General features: G+C 34.2%; 1 non-coding gene across 1 annotated transcript; it reads left to right on the forward strand.

The window, feature by feature from the left end:
- The first annotated feature begins 9474 nt into the window (after nt 1-9474).
- Nucleotides 9475-9577, forward strand: LOC139356941 (U6 spliceosomal RNA). Its single transcript, XR_011609480.1, has one exon. It is a non-coding gene; the product is annotated as a U6 spliceosomal RNA (small nuclear RNA).
- Nucleotides 9578-9994: the final 417 nt, after the last annotated feature.

Genomic DNA, 9994 nt, shown 5'->3' on the forward strand with positions numbered 1-9994 from the left:
AAGGCTGCAGTGAGCCACGATCATTTCACTGCACTCCAACCTGGGCAACAGAGCAAAAGCCTGTCTCAAAAAAATAAAAATAAAAAGACACTGCTAAAACACAATAATTTCCAAGTAGCTAATGTCAAAGCAGTTGACATAAACAAATTGCCTGACAAGGAATTTGAAGTAATGCTTTCAAGGAAGCTCAGTCTCCTTCAAGCAAATATGGAAAGAATTTTCAATGAAATTTGGAAAACAGTAACTGACCAAAATGACAACTGTAATAAAGAAATGAAAAAAAAAAAAAAAGAAATTCTAGAGCTAAAAGTATAATACATAAAATACAAAATCAAATAGAAAATATAAAAAGCAAAATTAATCAAGCAGAAGAATCTGTGGAGTAAAAGGTCATTTAAAACTATACAGTTAGTAGAAGATAAAAAAGAAGAAAATGAAAATGAATGACGAAAAGTGATGGGATTAATGAGACCGCACCAAAAGCATAAATATTCAAATGATAGTTCAGGTAAGAGAAGAGAAAGACAAAGGGCAGAAAGTTTCTTTAAATAAATAATAGCAGAAAACTTCCCAAATTTGGAAGAAAATGTGGCATATATATACAATAGAACACTGTTTAGTGTAAGAGAAAAATAAAGAAGGGAATGCTGTCATTTGTGACAACATAGATAAACCTGGAGGACATCATGTTAAGTGAAATGAGTAAGCTAGACACAGAAAGACAAATAGAGTCATGCACCACCTAATGGTGTTTCAGTCAATAACAACCAAATATACCATGGTGGTCCCATAAGATTATAATACATTATTTTTACTGTAGCTTTGTTATGTGTAGATCTGTTTAGATACATGAAAACTCACCATTGTGTTACAGTTGCCTACAGTATTCAGTGGAGTAACATGTGTACAGACTTGTAGCCTAAGAACAATAGGCTATAGCATATAGCTTACTCTGCAGTAGGCTATACAATTTAAGCTTGTGGAAGTACACTCCATAGTGTTTGCACAATGATGAAATATCCTAACAACACATTTCTCAGAACATATGCCCTTCGTTAAGCAATGCATGACTGTACCACATGATCTCTCTTATATATGGAATCTTAAAAAGTGCAACTCAAGGAAACAGAGAATAAAATGGTGATTATCGGAGTCTTGGGGTGAGGTCAGATGATCAGATGTTAGAGAACACAAAATTTGAATTAGGAGAAATAAGTTCAAGAAATCTATTGTACAACATGGTGCCTACAGCTAATATATTGTATACTTGAAAATTGCTAGGACAGTAGATTTTAAGTTTTCTTACCATACACACATATGAATATGTTTGGGAAGTAATGCATATGTTAAATAGCTCTATTTAGCCATTCCATAATGTATACATATATCAAAACATTATGTTTTATATTATAAATATATACAATTTTTACTTGTCAATTTGAAAATAAATTAAAAATAAAGACTAAAACCCTGAGAAAAATTATGTGGTAAAAAAGAGTTGACTATAAAGAAATTATATGATAAACAATAATTGAGAAGAAATTTATCCTATAGTTAAAATCAAAATTAATCACATATAGGAATAACAAAATAATAGGAGTGTAAATGTATTCCGTTATATAAATGTAAACACTTAAACTCGTGATCATAAAAATTGAGTTGTAGAAGAAATTATGTAAAAATATATTAACTTCATTACTCTTTACTAGTAAGATACTATTTTAAAAATAGAACATTAAGCATATAAAATCAGCTATATGTATATGTGTATTTACTGAAACAATATATGCTGCATAAATTATCACAGAAACAAAATAAAATAAAGGAAATACAATGTAACAAAAAAGAAAAATAACATAACAGAGAATAAAACTTAAGATACGACTACAAAATTCAAACCCATTTGTCAAATAAAAGGAAATATTTTTAATTGGGTATTATCTAAATTAAGTTTTATCCATATAGTAAAAAAATATATAGAATATATGTACCCATTAAAAAGAATGAGGCAGCTCTATAAATACTGATGAGAATAGTTTCCAAGTAAAAATGATCAGGAATGCTGAGTGAGTATTTTCACATTTTAAAAAATCATACAGGCCGGACGGTGGGTCACGCCTGTAATCCCAGCACTTCGGGAGGCCGAGGCGGGCGGATCACGAGATCAGGAGATCGAGACCCTCCTGGCTAACACGGTGAAACCCCGTCTCTACTGAAAAAAAAAAAGAAAAAGAAAAAAAGGACAAAACATTAACCGGGCGTGGTGGCGGGCGCCTGTAGTCCCAGCTACTCAGGAGGCTGAGGCAGGAGAATGACGTGAACCCCGGAGGCGGAGCTTGCAGTGAGCCGAGATCGCGCCACTGCGCTCCAGCCTGGGGGACAGAGCGAGACTCCGTCTCAAAACAAAACAAAACAAAACAAAATCATGCGTACCCACACAGAAACACGCAGACACACATAGTTATCTCCATAAAGATATAGAGAAAATAATTAAATATTGATTGCCTTTGAAAGTAAGATTTGAAAAACAGTTGGGAGAGTTACTTTCACAGAGTTAAATAAACAGGGTAAATTTGCTTTCATATATTAAATTTTGTGCACGCACATATTTTATCCATTCAAATAGAAATGACATTGTTCTAAGAAGTATGCCTTTCTTTTCCATCGCAGCACCCTGTCCACTTCTTCAAGAGTACTTCAAAAAAATTTGCAGTTAAAAGAATGCATTTGTTTATGTTCATTGTTTATCAAACTTGTGAGGCTTTAAGATTTGTGTGGGCTAGGACAAAGTATGTTCCCCACTGCACAGAACCTGGTCTGCAAATAAACCTTAAGTCTGCATACTTCAAAAGAATGAATGAACATAACCAAGTAAATGAAAGTAGGTGACTCTATCCACCAAGAGATGAAAAGAATCAAATGAAAAATTATTTATACTGGTAATGAAATACGAGTTAAAACTAAAATGTTATAATTTGCTTATCTAATTTGCAAACTCTTTAAAATTATTAACATCCAACACTTTTGAAAGTATGCAAACAGGCACTTGCAAACATTGCTGTGTTGGAAAGAATGCAAAATATCCAGAAAAAAAATTCATGAAATGGAAAAATTGAACTTAACATATAGTTTCACAATATAAAGAGTTGGCTAGAAAAAAGTGAGGTATAATCCTACGATGCAGTACTATGCTGTGAAGAAAACCTACTTTACAATAATAATATTTTAAAAGTTCACATGTTAATAACCAAATTGTTTCTATTCCTGAGCATAATTTTTAAAAGAAAAAAGTGTGCATACATACAGACACACATACATGGCAAAAATATTGCAAGTACATAAGGCAAGAATTTCACAGTGGTTATATATTAATGTCAGGGTTATTTGTACATTTAGATATTTTGCAGATTTTCTATAGTGAACACATATGAGTTTTTAAATTACAACATTTGCAACAAAAATATGTCACGGGTAGACTAACATCTAAATGGGTAAAAAGCTTGATTCCTAACTGGCAAAACAAAAAAACCCAAAAGTTAATGAAATATAATTTCTATTATGAGACAGACCTACTCCTATAAAATAATGTTTCAAAGCATTTCTTCTCTATTTTGGGTGAGCAAAAAAAAAAGAACATTTCAGACATAAAATGTGTTGGCATCTTGGTTTAATCTAAAGATCATGATTTTGACTCATATCGTCCTTGATTCAAATAAGGCTCCACTTCCCACCAGAGCCCAGTCTGGCCTCTCCCTATGTACCAGGTTGTTTTTATGCAGATGAACAGTAATGTTACATAGCTATCTGCAAGGATAAATTCCCTTTAACTTCTCCAAGTTTCAGTTTCTATATCTGAAGTAGTGATGTCGGTGCCAACCCCAAAAGAATTTAACAAAAATAATGCTCACCGAAATGCCTAGAACACATTCATCTTAGTGAATGTATATATACCATACATGTACAAATTGTAATTAACATAAACTGTCTATATGTAAATATAGACACAGATTGCATGCCCATAAAAATGGAGACATATAATTGCATACTAACAAATGGAAGTGCATTTTATAAAGAGAGGATTAGATATGCTTGCAAGTGGAACGTAAAACGCCAGTATATTTTCTATTTTTCACTGACAATTTTAAGAGTAAACAGAAGGGGTTTACCAATTTTGATTTATTAATATCATGCGACTTATTTTTGGTTCAAAACTAGGTTTATTCTTTTAGGATGGGCAGAAATATGCAAGAAAGAAAGAAAGAAAGCCAAGATTTAAGGAAAGACTCTGAAATAAAATATGCACACACAGACTTGAAACAATCTGGTCCTAGGGTAACAAAGTAACGGGTTTTTCTCCACACATTTCCCCCACCCCCAGACAGGCACTGAATCCCAGTATGCAAACAAAAGGGACATATTGTAGAGGTGATTCATACAGCTGGGAAGACAAAAGGCTGTACCAGCCAAAGCCAACATTTAACAACGGCCTATAATGGCAAACTTGTTTCTCTCTTTTTGAGGAAAAGTGGCATGTTTGAATAAGTGGCATATCCTCTAAAGTTTCCATTTTTAAACATTAACTAATATACCTAAAATAACTACCAACTTTCCCTTTTTTTTTTTTTTTTTTTTTTTACAGAAACCCAGTTTTTCATAAATATCTGTCTGTGCTTTCATCTACATATGTGCTGCTATCTTTCCATAAACTCAATCACAGTGTAATTTAGTCTGTATGGGTAAATGTAGAAAGGCTCTCAGATGGCTTAGAAGAAATAGAACAAAATTAGTTTAGATTTTTTTACAAGTGGATTGTCACAATCTGTGCATGTTATTTCCCTTATCGTTACATTTATGCAACATTCAGATTCCCTTTCCTCCTTCATCTATCTCCTATTTAAGATAAACAGGGGAAAAATTAAGTGGGTATAATCACCTCTAGATTCTTCATAAACATTACACAATAGCTAAGAGACTGTAATGTTTGAATGGCTGTTATTGGTTTAAATTTGGCATGTGACATTGAAGCAGTGTATCCTCTAATGTGCCCAGGAAAATCTCAAAAATCTCAATCAGAGTTCCAGGCACAGATAGGCAGAGGATAATTTTTTTTTTTTTTTTTTTTTTTTTTTTTTTTTGCTGTGCTATGTTTTAACATTCCAGAATCTGGTCTCTGTCAAGATCATCGTTCAAAGGAGCCTCCATTTTAACACAGCTGCCGCTAGATTTCAAATACAGGATTAAAGCAGCTTGTTTACAGAAATGTGTTTAGTCTCATTTCTAAGGAAATTTATATTTGACATGCTACTTGTGTGTTTTATTAAACCATAATTATTTGCTACTAACAAACATAACACAATTAACTACATGTTAATCTCGAAGTCACAATAGAAATTATTTCTTCCAGGTAGCTCCAAGTTGGCCTCCAAAAGTGGAGGGTCTCTGAACTTTCTTCCATTGAACATCACTAATAAAAGGATGGCACCTAGGATTTCAACATCATTTTCCCAACTAATGGCAATATTGTTGCAAGTACTTGAAGTAATTAGATTCAAAAGACATTTCTAATTCTTCCGCATTTAATTGATTTTTCCCTGTGTGTGCCTCCGAAACCTTCTAAACCTCCTAAACCATAATAAGAATTTATATTTGTATCATGAATATTTTCCATAATGAATATCAATTACCCATTTGTGCTTTATTTTCTCTCTTACTAGCATTCCCTTTGGAGCAGAGGTCTTGCCTCCCTGCCTTCTATACCCATGTTTGAAACACAGCACCAGCCAGGTGCGGTATGCACCTTCTCAGAAGGCTGCGGCAGGAAGATCACTTGAATCCAGGACTTTGAGACTTAAGTGAACTACAATTGCACCAAACTGCACTCCAGCCTGGGCAACAGAGCAAGACCCTGTCTCAAAACCAAACAAAACATTGCTAGAACAGTAGTCTTTGAATTCAATAAATTACCCATTTTATATTAATATGATTTAGAGCCTACAATCACATCAGATATTCAGAAAATCTTTCCCACCATACTAACTTTATTTTTAAAATTTTTCATTGTCATATAATAGTTGTACACATCTTGTGGGGGCATATGTAATACTTTGATACATGTATACATTGTGTAATGATCAAATCTGAGTAATTGGGATATTCATAACCTCAAATATTTGTCTTTTTTATTGTAGGGAACATTATAATTCTTCTCTTCTAGCTATTTTGAAATAAACAGAAATTGTTGTTAGCTATAATTTTCCTATTGAACTATCAAATACTAGAACTTGTCCATCTAACTACATTTTTGTACTGACTATAATTTCATCAGGGACCTCAACTTCTGATACGAAGTGGATGAATAACACCACCATTTTAGATTCAGTATAACCTAGTCACTTCCAGGTTAATGTAGTTTTGTTGGAGAAAATACGCAGCTTTTCAAGATTGCTCTACATCCTCCCTTTGTCATCTTTCAGCCAATGAAAGCTGAGTTTAGAAGAGGCTTGCATACATATGGCTTAGCATTGGAAGAGACAGGTGAGAAGAAACAGGGAAAATAGGCAGTAATGCTCCAGTGAGTTCATCCAGCATCCAGATCTGTTAGAGTGTTTTTCTATTCTGCATTGTCAAAGCTAACTCACCAGCATCCCATCCTTATTCCAGCCTGTAAGAGAGGAAAATGAGAAGTAGTGGAGAGCATGAAATTTCCTACTTGGTGATATGACCTGGAAGTTGTGTACATGATTCCTGTTTCAATCCAATTGACTGGAACTTACTGGGTTCGGTAAGTTTCATAACACATTCTGATAGCAAAGATATTTACATGAATAGCTAACAACTGTGTAAGAAAAAAAGAGTTTTCATGAAATGGGTGAAAATAACATCTAACGAAAGTTGTTTAAGCAGGAGGAATCAATTCATCTTGAGGAATTAGGTAAAGCATTTTAGAGCATGTCTCATAAAATGAACTAAATGGGTTATATTCAATTGATTTATTGAACATATTTAGTTAATCTCAGCAATGTAAGTAATGAGAAGCTAGGTAATGAGAAGCTAAACAATTACTACACCTTTCCTAAATGGGAGTTACTAATTACTAATTTTACTATACTCTTCTTGCATGACCCAAATCATATAAAATGGTGAAACCCGGGGTATTTTGAGACATATTTTTTTAAAGTTCAAAGTTCTATGATATATTAAAATAGAAATGCTATGTACCATATGCTACACTTTCAAATCAACTGGGTAATACTGTGCAAAATAGCAAGCAAATATTGAGAAAAAGTTTTGTATGACTTGAATCAGTTATCTTTGGTTATAGATAACTTTTGGCTGAAAACAACGAACAGAGCCTTTAGATGTGGTGCAGGAGTTTACAAAAAATTACCTCAGACCCTGAGCTCATTGATCTCCCAATTCTGTCTGTTTTTGTTGATTTTCAGTCTTTTTAATCTTGCCCCACGGATTCATCATGGGTCTTTTAGTTATTTATTTTTAACAGCAAAGCAAAAGCATACACAAAAGCTCCTTAGAAGACCTAAGTTTCTGCTTTCTTGATGAAAACTGCAAAAACAAAACTTAGGAAAGTAAGTATCCTGAAAAAGAGATATTCCTATAGCTAACTTAAATCAACAATGACTAGGCTGACCCTCTGGAGTGGGGCATATTGCCATTCTAATTAATTCAAGGTTTACATATTAAGTAAGTAGAGGGAGAATGTCTTTGGGGTAAGCAAATAATGAATTCTTCCATAGCTATGTAACCTCTGAAATCATGGCCTTCATATGCTTGATAATTCTCGGACAACTTTAAGGTTATTTCCAATCTCCGCTGCCTCCTTAGGTAACTCACTTCATCAGTGATGCCATCTCTCTCCTTAATAAACAGTATTCCCTTTCTACTGCCTCTTTGTTCATGGAATTACTAGTATCTCCTGTAATAAAAATAAATAAATCTCTTCTCATCCCAATCACTGATTCCAACTACCTTGCAATTTTTCTCCTTTCCTCAATGGCCAGGTATTTCTAAAGTGTAATTCTTACTCATTGCCTCTGCTCATTTACTGGCCTTTTACTTTCTAACCCCAATTAGTATGATCTTTCCTCCCACAAAAACAACAAACCTGTTATTGGTAAAGTCAACGGTGGCCAATGATTTTAATATTTCAAATGAAATACACAATTTCCTGATCTTGTAAAACCTGAGTGCTGTGTGGCATTTCACTCTGTTTACTACTCTTGCTGAAATTCTAGCTTCCTTTGGCACCTGATAATATGTTGTTTATTGGATTTTCTCATATATTCTTGGCCACATCTTGGTCATTTTAATAATTTATGTATTCTCTTTCTATATCTCCTCCATTGATACAGGATACCAATATGATAAAAATACTCTACATTAAGAAATGCCTGTTGTTATAAATAGAATACGATTGATTTTGTTAGACCATTAAATTTCTCTATCACTTTTAAGTGAACATGATGTTCACCTGGAATTGATTTTCAGTGATATTGAAGACCAGGATGATAAACAGATACCCTGTTTCATCACATAGACAAATACTGTAAAAGTATAATTTAGAAAGTTGTTAAATATGCAGTCAAGCATAAAGAAAAAAGAAAGGGGATCCTCAGGTGTTAGTAACAAATAGAAAACTCAAAACCAGATGAACCAGTCTCAAAGTAATTCAACTGTGGTTCATGAGTGCTTCAACAATCCTTGAGGGTTAAAATCCAGCACCATTATATGGAAAGAAAATGTGGCCTCTCATCTCTAAAAAGTTGAAGGCTTAAACAGTCATCTGAGTATGGCTGAGATCTTTGAAGTGTTGCCCTAGGCATTATTTAAAAAAAAGAAAAAACAACTTAGACAAAAAATGTTAACTACTGACCTGGAAAAGTGTTTTTAAAACTGGCTACATATCAAGGAAAAAAGAAAAGAAAGACCATCATAAGAAATAGGATATCAAGGCCTATTGCATGATCGAGGATGGAGTCTAACTATATATTGCCTACATGATAGTAGAGACACATTCTAAGAAATTAACTTAATGCTACTTGAGGATTACTGGAAATCCTAAATCCCCTATTGAAGCACACATTTTCCCATAGCAGTTTGCACTGAACTTCCACAGACCTCTGCCAAGCTCGCAGGAAAAAATTACAAACCTCAAAAGAAATAAGCCCCCTAAAATCAATACATTAAATATGATAAAAGAAATTTATTTATCCAGCTCTTCATCCATCTGATGTTTATCAGATGACCACTATAAACTAGAGAGTTTTGAAGGCATAGCATATACAGAGGTAAACAGAGAGTGACGAGATGAAGATATAAAAGAAAGGAAAGAAACTACAGCAAGTCAGGATAAGAGGAGGAGGAAGAGGAGTAATAGGAGAAGGAGAAGGGTAAGAATCACAAAAGAGAAAAGCTATAATAAGAATTTACTGTCTGAAATTAAAACTTAATGGACGTGTTCACTTCAGGGGTATACATAGTAAAATTGGAACAATACAAAGATTAATTTGGCTCCTCCTCAAGGATGGCATGCAATTATGTCATATTGCTATACATTTTTTTTTTTTTTTTTTTTTTGAGACGGAGTCTCGCTCTGTCACCCAGGCTGGAGTGCAGTGGCCGGATCTCAGCTCACTGCAAGCTCCGCCTCCCGGGTTCAAGCCATTCTCCTGCCTCAGCCTCCCGAGTAGCTGGGACTACAGGCGCCCGCCACCTCGCCCGGCTAGTTTTTTGTATTTTTTAGTAGAGACGGGGTTTCACCGTGTTAACCAGGATGGTCTCGATCTCCCGACCTCGTGATCCGCTCGTCTCGGCCTCCCAAAGTGCTGGGATTACAGGCTTGAGCCACCGCGCCCGGCCTGCTATACAATTTTTAACATCAATTTTTAAGTCTGATAAAGATAGCACTTTTTTAGTCTACAGAATAATATCACCAATGAACTTTTTTAGTCTAAAGAAGTCTACAGAATAATATCAC

The sequence above is a fragment of the Macaca nemestrina genome, chromosome 10 (genome assembly GCF_043159975.1).
Source record: "Macaca nemestrina isolate mMacNem1 chromosome 10, mMacNem.hap1, whole genome shotgun sequence".
In the NCBI taxonomy this organism is placed as follows: domain Eukaryota; kingdom Metazoa; phylum Chordata; class Mammalia; order Primates; family Cercopithecidae; genus Macaca; species Macaca nemestrina.